The sequence below is a fragment of the Pongo abelii genome, chromosome 5, assembly GCF_028885655.2.
Source record: "Pongo abelii isolate AG06213 chromosome 5, NHGRI_mPonAbe1-v2.0_pri, whole genome shotgun sequence".
Classification (NCBI taxonomy): Eukaryota; Metazoa; Chordata; class Mammalia; order Primates; family Hominidae; genus Pongo; species Pongo abelii.
This window is the reverse complement of record NC_071990.2, coordinates 77,379,662-77,390,792: the sequence shown is the minus strand read 5'-3', so window position 1 is coordinate 77,390,792 and position 11,131 is coordinate 77,379,662. Positions and strand designations below refer to the sequence as shown.

The 11,131-nt window shown below is 37.1% G+C and overlaps 1 long non-coding RNA gene across 1 annotated transcript in view; it reads right to left on the bottom strand.

The window, feature by feature from the left end:
* Nucleotides 1-1,803: 1,803 nt before the first annotated feature.
* LOC129059976 (uncharacterized) overlaps nucleotides 1,804-11,131 on the bottom strand; it is a 40,570-nt gene continuing 31,242 nt past the window's right edge. The window contains exon 3 of the long non-coding RNA XR_008526243.2: nucleotides 1,804-10,253. This is a non-coding gene — a long non-coding RNA (uncharacterized LOC129059976). The remainder of the gene's footprint in view (nucleotides 10,254-11,131) is intronic.

Below are 11,131 nucleotides of genomic sequence, written 5' to 3'. Positions count from 1 at the left end.
CCTATGTAATGAAGCCTCCATAAAGAAACAAAAGGACTGGGTTCAGAGAACTTCCAGATAGCTGAACATGTAGAGATTTGGGGAGGGTGGCTCCACATCATTTCTCACATCTCTTGCCCTATGCATCTCTTCATCTGTATCATTTGTAATATCATTTATAGTAAGCCAGTAAATGTAAGTAGTGTTTCCCTGAGTTCTGTGAGCTGCTCCAGCAAATTAATCCAACCCATAAAGGGGGTTGTGGGAACCCCAATTTATAGCCAGTGGATCAGAACATAGACAGAATAACCTGATCTGTGCAATTAGCATTGGAAGCGGGGCTCTGTGAGACTGAACTTTCAACCAGGGGGATATAATTCTGTCTTCAGGTACATAGTGTCAGAATTGAATTGAATTAGAGGACACCCAATTGGTGTCCACTGCAGAATTAATTGCTTGCTTGCCAGTAGAGAGAAAACCCCAGACATCTGGTCAGACATGTGTTTTGAGTGTATAGTAGGAGAAACTGAATGTTTTTTCCTACTCATGCCCAAAGTTCATGTGTTGGAAACTTAATCCCCAGTGCAACAGTGTTAGGAAGTGGGGCCAAATACAAGGTAATTGGGTCATGAGGGCCCTGCTTTCAAGAATGGATGATAGTCATTATCATGGGAGAGGGTTAGTTACCTAGAAAGTGGGCTTGTAACAAAAAAAGTGAGTTCTGCCCCCTCTTGCTTTCTTGCCCTTCAACCTTTTGCCATGGGATAAGGCAGCATGAAGGCCCTCACAAGATTCCAGCACCACGCTCTTGGGCCTCCAGAATCGTGAGTCAAATAAACTTCTATTGTTTTTAAATTATTCAGTCTGTGACAGTCTGTTATAGTGGCAGAAAAATAACCAAGACAATCTTCACACTTGATTGATAATTTGGCTGATCATTAAATTCTAAATTAAAATTGTTTTCACTGAAAAGTTTGAAAAAATTGCTTTATTTCCCTGTAGCATCTATTATTATTTTTGAAGTTAAATATTAATTGTATTCCTAGTCTTTTATATGTGACCCATGGAAGATTTTAGGATCTTTACACACAGCCAGGGCCAATTGCATGTGCGTGTAACCAGTGCAGTTACACAGGGCCCTATGTTCTGAAGGCCCCAAGCTTGGTTTAATGTTTTGCTTTGGTTTTATGTCTTAAGATTGTTAATAATTGTTTCTGAATGTGTGTTACAACTGAAGACTGATGGAACAAGGGAATGTGTCAAGTGCTCACACATGGTAGCACCTCCTGCCATCTCACTGCATTCCTTCAGCTGCCCAGACCCCGAGCACACCAAGCCCTACCCAGCTTTCTCCTCTCCCCGGATCCTGTCCAGTGATCCTTGCAGCCTCCCACCCACAGCGGGGCCTGGGTGGAGGCTAAGGGGCACAGATATTAGGTGTCTGGGTAGCAAGCACATTGCATTGCAGAGTTGCAATATTTTGGTGTTGCCCATCTGTAGTGGGCTGGGGTAAAAGTTTTGTGAGACAGGGGATTGCCTGGCTTGACATATCCATCACTGGCTGGAGCACAGAACCTGACTTTGGTAGCTGAGATGACAGGGAACTCACTCAATCAAGGGAGGGAGGCCCCAACCCTCTATGAGGGCCTACACTCATGCTGTCAGTATCATCATGCACAAGGGAGTGCACCATCAATAGCAAATAAAATATAATAGGTTGAGAGACACTGCAGAATAAAGAATGCTGTTTGATATTTTAGTTACTTTAATGACACTTTTTGCCTGCTTTTTGAACAAGGGACCTTCATTTTCAGTTTGCACTAAGCTTCACAATTATGTAGCCAGGATTCTGACTTTTTTTTTCTGACATGCCTCAGGGAGTATCTTTCTTCATTCACCAAGCTGGACATACATGGGGCTCTGTAAATTAAGAGGTATGTGTACCTTAGCTTTGGACATTTTTATTATATTATGTAGGTATTTTATTATATTATGTAGGTAATTATAGATAATTACCTACTCTTTGTTTTATTTCAACTACTTTTTTGTAACTTCCATTAGTCAGTTGTTGCTCTTCCACTTTTATACTTTAAGTTAATATTTTCTTGCCATTTTTTTATCTTTTCTTTTTCTGCCTCTTCTTGGAAGATTTCCCAGGCCATATATTTCAACTCTTGTTTGTAATATTTTATCTTGGCTATTACATTCTTAATTTCTAAATCTTATTCTTTTGTCTTTTGTAAGTATCCTATAAGTATCCCCATTCTGCTTTTTTTAATCATTTTTTTATTTTTAACTTTTATGGGTACATAGTGGGTGTATGTATTAATAGGGTATATGAGATATTTTGATACAGGTATACTATATGTAATAATCATGGTAAATGAGATATTCATCATCTCAAGCATTTATTATTTATTTGTGATACGGACTTTCCAATTATACTTTTAGTTATTTTTAAATGTGAAATGAATTACTGTTGACTGTAGTCACCCTGTTGTGCTATCAAATACTAGATTTTATTCATTCAGTCTAACTATAGTTTTGTACCCTTTAACCATCACCACTCCCTCCACTCTTCACTACCCTTACCAACCTCTGGTAGCCATTATTCTACTCTCTGACTCCTTAAGTTCAATTGTTTTAATTTTTAGTTTCCACCAATGTGTGGAAACATATGAAGCTTGTCTTTCTGTGCCTAGCTTATTTCACTTAACGTTATGTATTCCAGTTCCATACATGTTGTTGCAAATGACAGGATCTTATTTTTTTATGGCTGAATCGTACTCCATTGAGTAATGTACCACATTTTCTTTATCCATTCATCTGTTGATGGACACTTAGGTTGCTTCAAAATCTTGCTATTGTGAATAGTGCTGTGATAAAAACAGGAGTACAGATATCTCTTCAACTTACAGATTGCCTGTTGTTTAGATATACGCCCAGCAGTGGGCTTGCTGGATCATGTAGTAGCTTTATTTTCAGTTTTCTGAGGAACCGCCATACCATTTTTAATAGTGTCTGTACTAATTTACATTCCCATCAACAGTGTACAAGGTTTTCCTTTTCTCCACATCCCTGAGATTAATCCCTCTTGGCCTGGATGAATTATCTTTTTAATGTGTTGTTGAACTTGGTTTTCTAGTATTTTGTTGAGGATTTTCATAAATGTTTATCAGGGATATTGGCCTCTAGTTTTCTTTTTCTTTTCTTTTTTTCTTTTTTTTTTTTTTTTTTGATGTGTCTTTGGTTTTGGTATGAGGGCAATATTGACCTCTAGAATGAGTTTGTATTCTCTCCTTCTCTATTTTTCAAAATGGTTTGAGTAGGATTGGTATTAGTCTGTAACTGTTTGGTAAAATTTAGCAATGAAGCCATTGGGTCCTGGACTTTTCTTTGGTGGGAGAATTTTTTACAGGTTATTACTTGTTATTGGTCCATTCAGGTTTTGAGTTTCTTCATGGCTCAATCTTCACAAGTTATATTTGTCTAGGAATTTATCCATTTCTTGTAAGTTTTCCAATTTATTGGCATATAATTTCTTATAGTAGTCTCTAATAATCCTTTGAATTTCTATGGCATAAGTTGTAATGTCTCCTTTTTCGACTCTAATTTTATTTATTTGGGCCTTTTTTCCTGTTAGTCTGGCTAAAGGTTTGTCGATTTTGTTGATTTTTTAAAAAGAACTTTTTTTTATTTCATTGATTTTTTGTGCAGTTTGTTGTTGTTGTTTATGTTTTATTTATTTCTGCTCTGATTTTTATTATGTGCTTTATCAATTTGAGGTTTGGTTTGCTTTTGCTTTTCTAGTTCTTTAAGATGCATCATTAGGTTGCTTTTCTGAAGTTTTTCTACTTTTTTGTTGTAGGTGATAAACTTTTTAGTATTTATTTTGCTGTATTCCATAGGTTTTGGTATGTTGTGTCTCCATTTTCATTTATTGCAATACATTTTTCAATTTCCCTCTTAATTTCTTCATTGACTCCTGTTCATTTAGAAGTATATTGCTTAATTTCCATGTGTTTGTATAGTTACTGAAATTCCTTTTGTTGATTTCTAGTTTTATTATGTTGTGGTCAGAGAAGATACTTGATATGATTTCAATTGTTTTGAATGTTTCAAGCCTTGTTTTGTGGACTAACATATGATCTATTCTTGAGAATGATCCAAATGATCCATGTATTCAGGAGAAGAATGTGTATTCTTCAGCCACTCGATGACATATTCTGTAAATGTCAACTAGGTACATTTGATCTATAATGCAGATTAAGTCCAAAGTTTCTTTAATGATTTTCTGTTTGGATGATATCTCCAAAGCTGAATGTGGGGTGTTGAAGTCTCCAGCTATTATTGTATTGGTGTCTATTTTTCTTTTTAGCTCTAATAATACTTGCTTCATATATCTGAGTGTTCTAGTTTTGGGTATGTATATATTTACAACTCTTATATCCTCTTGTTGAACTGACCTCATATCATTATATAATGACCTTCTTTGTCTCTTTTTATAGCTTTTTCTTGAAATCTATTTTGTGTGATGTAAGTATAGTTACTCCTGCTCTTTTTCAGTTTCCATTTGCATGGCATATCTTTTATTAATCCTTTTGTTTTCAGTCTATGGGTGTCTTTGTAGGTGAAGTTCATTTCTTCTAGGCAAGAGATAGCTGTGTCTTATTATTTTTATCCATTTAGTTACTTTATGTATTTTGATTGGGGAGTTTAGTCCATTTCCATTCAATGTTATTATGGATAAATAAATACTACTTTCATTTTGTTATTTGTTTTCTTGTTGCTTTGTGGTCTTCTCTTTCTGTCTTCTTTCCTTCCTGTCTTCCCTTTTGTGAAGATAATTTTTTCTGATGCTATGTTTTCATTTATTACTTTGTATTTTTTGTGTATCTATGGAAGGATTTTTTTTAATTTCAGGTTACCATTTGGCTTGAAAATAATATCCTCTAACCTATTTTAAACTGATGACGACAGTGATTCCAAAAGAAACACACTAACAAACAAGCAAATAGAAAACTAACAAAAACTCTTCACTTTATCTCCTCCTGCCTTGTAACTTTTTGTTGTCTCTGTTTACATCTTACTATACTGTTTATGTCTTGAAAAGTTGTCATAGGTATTATTTTTGATAGGTTCATCTTTAGTCTTTTTACTAAAGCTATGTATATTTCACACCACACAATTACAGTTATTATTCTGTGTTTGTCTGTGTACTTCCTACTACCAGTGAGTTTTGTACCTTCAGATGATTTCTTATTACTCGTGAATCTCCTTTTCTTTCACATTGAAGAACTCCTTTAGCATTTTCTATAGGACACATCTGGTGTTGATGAAATTCCTCAGCTTTTATTTGTCTGGGAAAGTCTTTATTTCTCCTTCATGTTTGAAGGGTAGTTTTTGCTGGATATACTATTCTAGGATGTAAGTATTTTTTTTCCTTCAGTACTTTAAATATGTCATGCCCCTCTCTCCTAACCTGTAAGGTTTCCACTGACAGGTCGGCTGCTGGATGTATTGGAGCTCCTTGTGTGTTATTTATTTCTTCTCTATTTCTGCTTTTAGGATTCTTTCTTTATCCTGGACCTTTAGGAGTTTGATTATTAAGTGTCATGAGATAGTCTTCTTTGGGTTAAATCTACTTGGTAATCCACAGCTTTCTTGTCCTTGAATATTGATATCTTTCTCTAGGTTTGGAAAGTTCTCTGTTATTATGCCTTTAAATTAATTTTCTAATCTGATCTCTTTCTCTACCTCCCCTTTAAGGCCAATAACTCTTAGTTTTGCCCTTTTGGGGGCCATTTTCTAGATCTTGTAGGAATGCTTTATTCATTTTATTTATTTATTTATTTATTTATTTATTTATTTATTTATGAGACAGATTCTCACTCTGTCACCCAGGCTGGACTGCAGTGGCGTGATCTCAGCTCACTGCTACCTCCACCTATCGGATTCAAGCGGTTCTCCTGCCTCAGCCTTCTGAGTAGCTGGGACTACAGGCATGCGCCACCACACCTGGCTAATTTTTTGTATTTTTAGTAGAGATGGGGTTTCACTATGTTGGCCAGGCTGGTCTAGAACTCCTGACCTCAGGTGACCTGCCTGCCTCAGCCTCCCCAAAGTAGGATTACAGGCATGAGCCAGTGTGTCTGGCTGCTTTATTCTTTTTTATTATTTTTCCTTTTGTCTGCTCTGTGTACTTTCAAATAGCCTGTCTTTAAGCTAACTAATTCTTTCTTCTTCTTGATCAGTTCTGCTGCTGAGATATCTTGAGGTATTCTTCAGTATATCAATTGAAGTTTTCAGCTCTAGAGTTTCTGTTTTATTTTGCTTAAATTATTTCAACCTTTGTTAAAGTTATCTGGTAGGATTATGAATTCCTTCATTTTGTTATTTAAATTTTGTTGATCTTCCTCAAAACAGCTATTTTGAATTCTCTGTCTGAAAGTTCACATATCTTTCTCAGGTGGGACTGGTCATTGGTTCCCAGTTTAGTTCATTTGGTGAGGTCGTATCTTCTTGGATGGTATTGATGCTTGCAGATGTTTGTCAATATCTAGGTATTAAACAGTTAGCTTTTTATTGTAGTCTTTGCTGTCTGGACTTATTTGTACCCATCCTTCTTGGCAAGGCTTTCCAAGTGTAAAAAGGGAATTGAGTGTTGTGATTTAAATCTGGTCACTGCAATTATATCTGCATTAGGAGGCACCCCAAGGCCAGTAACACTGTGACTCTTGCAGACTTACAGAGGTACCACCTTGGCGGTCTTGGCTAAGATCTTGGAGAGTTCTCTAGATTACCAGGTAGACACACTTGTTCTCTTCTCTTACTTTCCCCCCATCAAACATAGTCTCTCACTATGTGCTGAGCTGCCTGGAACTGAGGAGGTGTGACACAAGCATCCCTGTTGCCAACACCACTGGGATTGTGCTGGGCCAGACTCAAAGCCAGCACAACACTAGGTCTCACCCAAGGCCCACGGTGACCACTGCTTGGCCAACACTGATGCTCACTCAAGGCTCAAGGGCTCCTCTGTCAGTAGGTGGCAAATTAAATCAGCCTCATGTCTTTCCTTTCAGGGTGGCAAGCTCCTCACTGTCCCAGGATAGGTCCAGAAATGCCATCTGGTAGCCAGAACCTGGAGTCAGGAACATTAGGAATCTACTTGGGGCTCCATTCTACTGTGGCCAACTGCCACCCAATCTGCAAAACAAAGTCCTTCCCACTCTTCCTTCTCCCTTCCTCATGAAGTTTCTCCCCATGGTCACCACAGCCCCAGGCCCACAGTGAGTACTGCCTGGCTACCAACAGCATTCACTCAAGGCCCAAGAGCTCTTCAGTAAGCTTGAGGTGAATTCTGCCAGTACTGGGTCTCTCACTTCAAGGCAGGGGCCTCCTCTTGGCCTAGAGCAGGCCCAGAAATCCTGTCCAGGAGCCAAGACCTCGAACTGGGAAACTCGGGAGACTTCTTGGTGCTCTACCCCACTGTGGCCAAGTTGATGCTCAACTGCAAGAAAAAGTCCACTTTATTTTTTCTTCTTCTTTTTTCAAACAGAAGGAGCCTCCCTCTATGACCACCAGAGCTGGGAATGCATGGTGTAACATCTGAGGCCAGCATGGCCCTGTGTCAACTATGGCCTGAGTACTGCTGATGTTTAGTCAAGGCCCAAGGCTCTTTATTCAGCTTGTGGTGAATTCTTCTAGGACTTGCTCCTTCCCTCCAAGGCAGCAGGTTGCCTTCTGCCGCAGGGTGTGTCTAGAAATGTTATCCAGGAGCTAGGGCCTGGGATGGGGACTCCAGGACTCTGATGCCCTATGCTACTGTGGCTGAGCTGGTATCTAAGGTGCAAGACAAAGTCTTCTTTACTCTCCCCTCTCCTCAAATGGAAGGAATGTGTCCCTCTCTGGTGAGGGCTGATCTAAATGTTCTCTCCATGAGCACTGGCTAAATTCTGTACCATGTTGCTTTCCACTGTGACAGGGCTGCACTGAGTTTCAATGCAGAGTCTCACAATCATTGCACTCTCTCTTACGCAAGACACAGATTCTCTGTCACACAGCTACTGCCAGCAGATAAAAGAGGGGTGGTTTCAGCAATTCAAGACTGTCTTTCCTTCCCTCTAGTGCCTCTTTCCTTGATGAGATGTTAAAACCAGGTACTGTGATCACTTCATTGATTTTTGGTTCTTATAAAGATGCTTTTTTGTATTGATAGTTGTTCAATTTAATTTTTCTGTGGCAGGGATGGGGGAGCAATCTCTCAAGGATTCTATTCAGTCATCTTGCTCTGCCTACTCCTCCATATTCTTTACCCATTCTGTTTTTTTAAATGTAATATTGTCTCATATCAAAATGCCTTTTTGTTTGTTTGTTTTAGTGGTTTTTGTTTGTTTGTTTCTATTTCTAGCACTCTGTTTCTTCAGAGTTTTTCCTCAGAGTTATTTCTTTTGGTCTCTTTTTTCATGTTGGAGAGCCTTCCTAAAATGTTTCTTAATCCTTAGAAATCTCTATACCTTTAAGAGTGAAATATCTATAGAAATGGATGGTCTTTGTGCCTCTGCAGGACTTGTTAATTTAAATGTATCAAAGGAGAGTGAGTGATGGCCATGTTTGCATTTATGACTCACGAATGTTTGTAACTATAAGTTTATTCCCTAGAATTGGTCAGAGCAAAATTACCCAGTCTTCAACGTGATGGTCATGTGTCTGAATATTTACATTTGAATGAGCTGCACAAACTTAGGTAAACTTTCATGTAATCCCTCTATGTTTAGTTCTGTGCCCTTTGTTTAGTTCCAACCCATTGATTTTCTGCCATCAATGAGTTCAGAGTTTCTCTGGTAAAAAAACAATATATATATATATATATATATATATATATATCTAGAATTACATTTTGCTAAACCTATAACCTGAAAGTAGGTTAGGTAGATAAAGTGAGGCAGAGGCAGCTGCTTGGACAAATAGAGTAAAGGAGGGGAAGTGGGTTCCAATCACTCTGCATGCAAACTTTTAAATTCCAACTGTTCACCTAATTTCTGTCACTCCCTAGGGGTTCTACAAGGTGAACCCCTTTATGCTCACTACTAAACCAAAGACCCTCTCTGGGTACAATAAATTATATCCCAATCCATTATATTTAGTCAGTTATCTCTCTTCCATCTGCTTTCTCTCCCTCAAAAACATTGGAATCTCTTTCCCACATATGTATCATCTCTCTTTCTCTTTGTACTTGTGTTTGCAAACTTTGTTTTATTTCTGTACTATCATTCAATAGCATTTCATAAAATTGAAAGAATATGGGTGTGCTCAATTTAGCAACTCTAACTAGATCCCTCGACCATAATTTTAATGGTTATATAGCACTTGCCTGTGGTAATAAATAGTAATTGACCATACTAATTTCACCTTTAGAAACTTTAGTTTATTACTTTATATCAACAATTATAAATAATATGTTATACATGCATCCTTACATAATAATTTTCTAAGAAGAAATCTCATAGTAGAATTGTTGAGTTGGGCTGTATGCATTGTTGAAATGTTAACATATATACATACAGTTCATTTGTGAGAAAGTTTTTATTGATTATGATTAAGCATGGAGTTGGTTATTGACATAATTTGTATTTCCTTTGCAATTATTCTTCTACAGATTTCTTTAAACTGTGAATAAATGTTGAATTTTGTAAGAGCTCAATGGATTCTTCTTGCCTGCTGTCCAGAAAAAGCTAATGCACTGAGGACAGCAGGTTTGCAGCAAAGAAACTAATTATCACAGGGCTGGCCAAGAGGAAGAACAAGAGACATTTCTGAAATCCACTTCTTTGAGAGCTTGAAAATCAGGATTTTTAAGGATAATTTGACAGACATGAATTAGGAATGGGTGCTGCTGATTGATTAGCCATGAAATCACAGGAGTGTCCATACTGTCTGAGCATGCTGTCAGTTCCCGGGTGGAGGTCACCAGTTGAGTCAGTTCCTTGATATGAGTCATTAGTCCTGGTGGAGTCAGTCATAATTAAAAAGTCTGCAAAATGTCTCAAAGACCAAGCTTGGGTTTTGACAATGTATTGTTATCTATAGGAGGAATTATGGAAGTCATAAATCCTGTGATTTCTGGCTGCATGACTCTTAAGCATTAAGGAATTATGAGAGTCAAGCTAGAGAACAATGGCTGGTTACTGTTTAACTACATCCTAGAATTTAGGCCTTTCCCATAATCCTAGTCTTCTGGTCTTTCATTAGTCTCACAAAGACAGTTTCAGTCCCTGAAATAAAAGAAGGTGATTTTCAGAAAGGGACTGTTTACATCTTTGTTTTCTAGTTAACAAAGGCAATTAGCATGTGAGGTTAGACACAAGATGGAGCCATCAATGCTAGATTTCTTTCACTGTCATTATTTTTGCAAAGGCAGATTCAGTTCTATGAAACACTCATCCCCATTCTATATTTAGAACATATGTTATATTTTCTTTTTACTATTAATAAGATTGATTGTTAAAAAGATTTGTGTCAAACTTTTGAATTCTCACTTGATTATGGCATATTAGTTATTTAAAATAACTTTATTCCAAGAAATACAAAAGATTATTCAAAGCTACTATGAATACCTGTACATGCATAAACTAGAAAACCTAGAGGAGATGGATAAATTCCTGGAAAGATACAACCCTCTTAGCTTAAATAAAGAATTAGATACCCTGAACACACCAATAATAAGCAGTGAGATTGAAATGGTAACAAAAAAGTCACCAACAAAAAAAAGTCCAGGACCAGACAGATTTAGAGCTGAATTCTACCAGACATTCCAAGAATTGGTATCAATTCTATTGACACTATTCCACAAGATAGGCAAAGAGGGAATCCTCCCTAAATTATCCTATGAAGCCAGTATCCCCTAATACCCAAACCAGGAAAAAACCTAACAAAAAAAGAATTTAACTACAGATCAATATCCCTGATATACATAAATGAAAAAATCCTTAAAAAAAATTAGCTAACCAAATCCAACAACATATCAAAAAGATAATCCACCATGATAAAGTGAGTTTTATACCACAGATGCAGGGATAATTTAACATACTCAAGTCAATAAATGTGATACACCATATAAACAGAATTAAAAACAAAAATTACATGATCATTT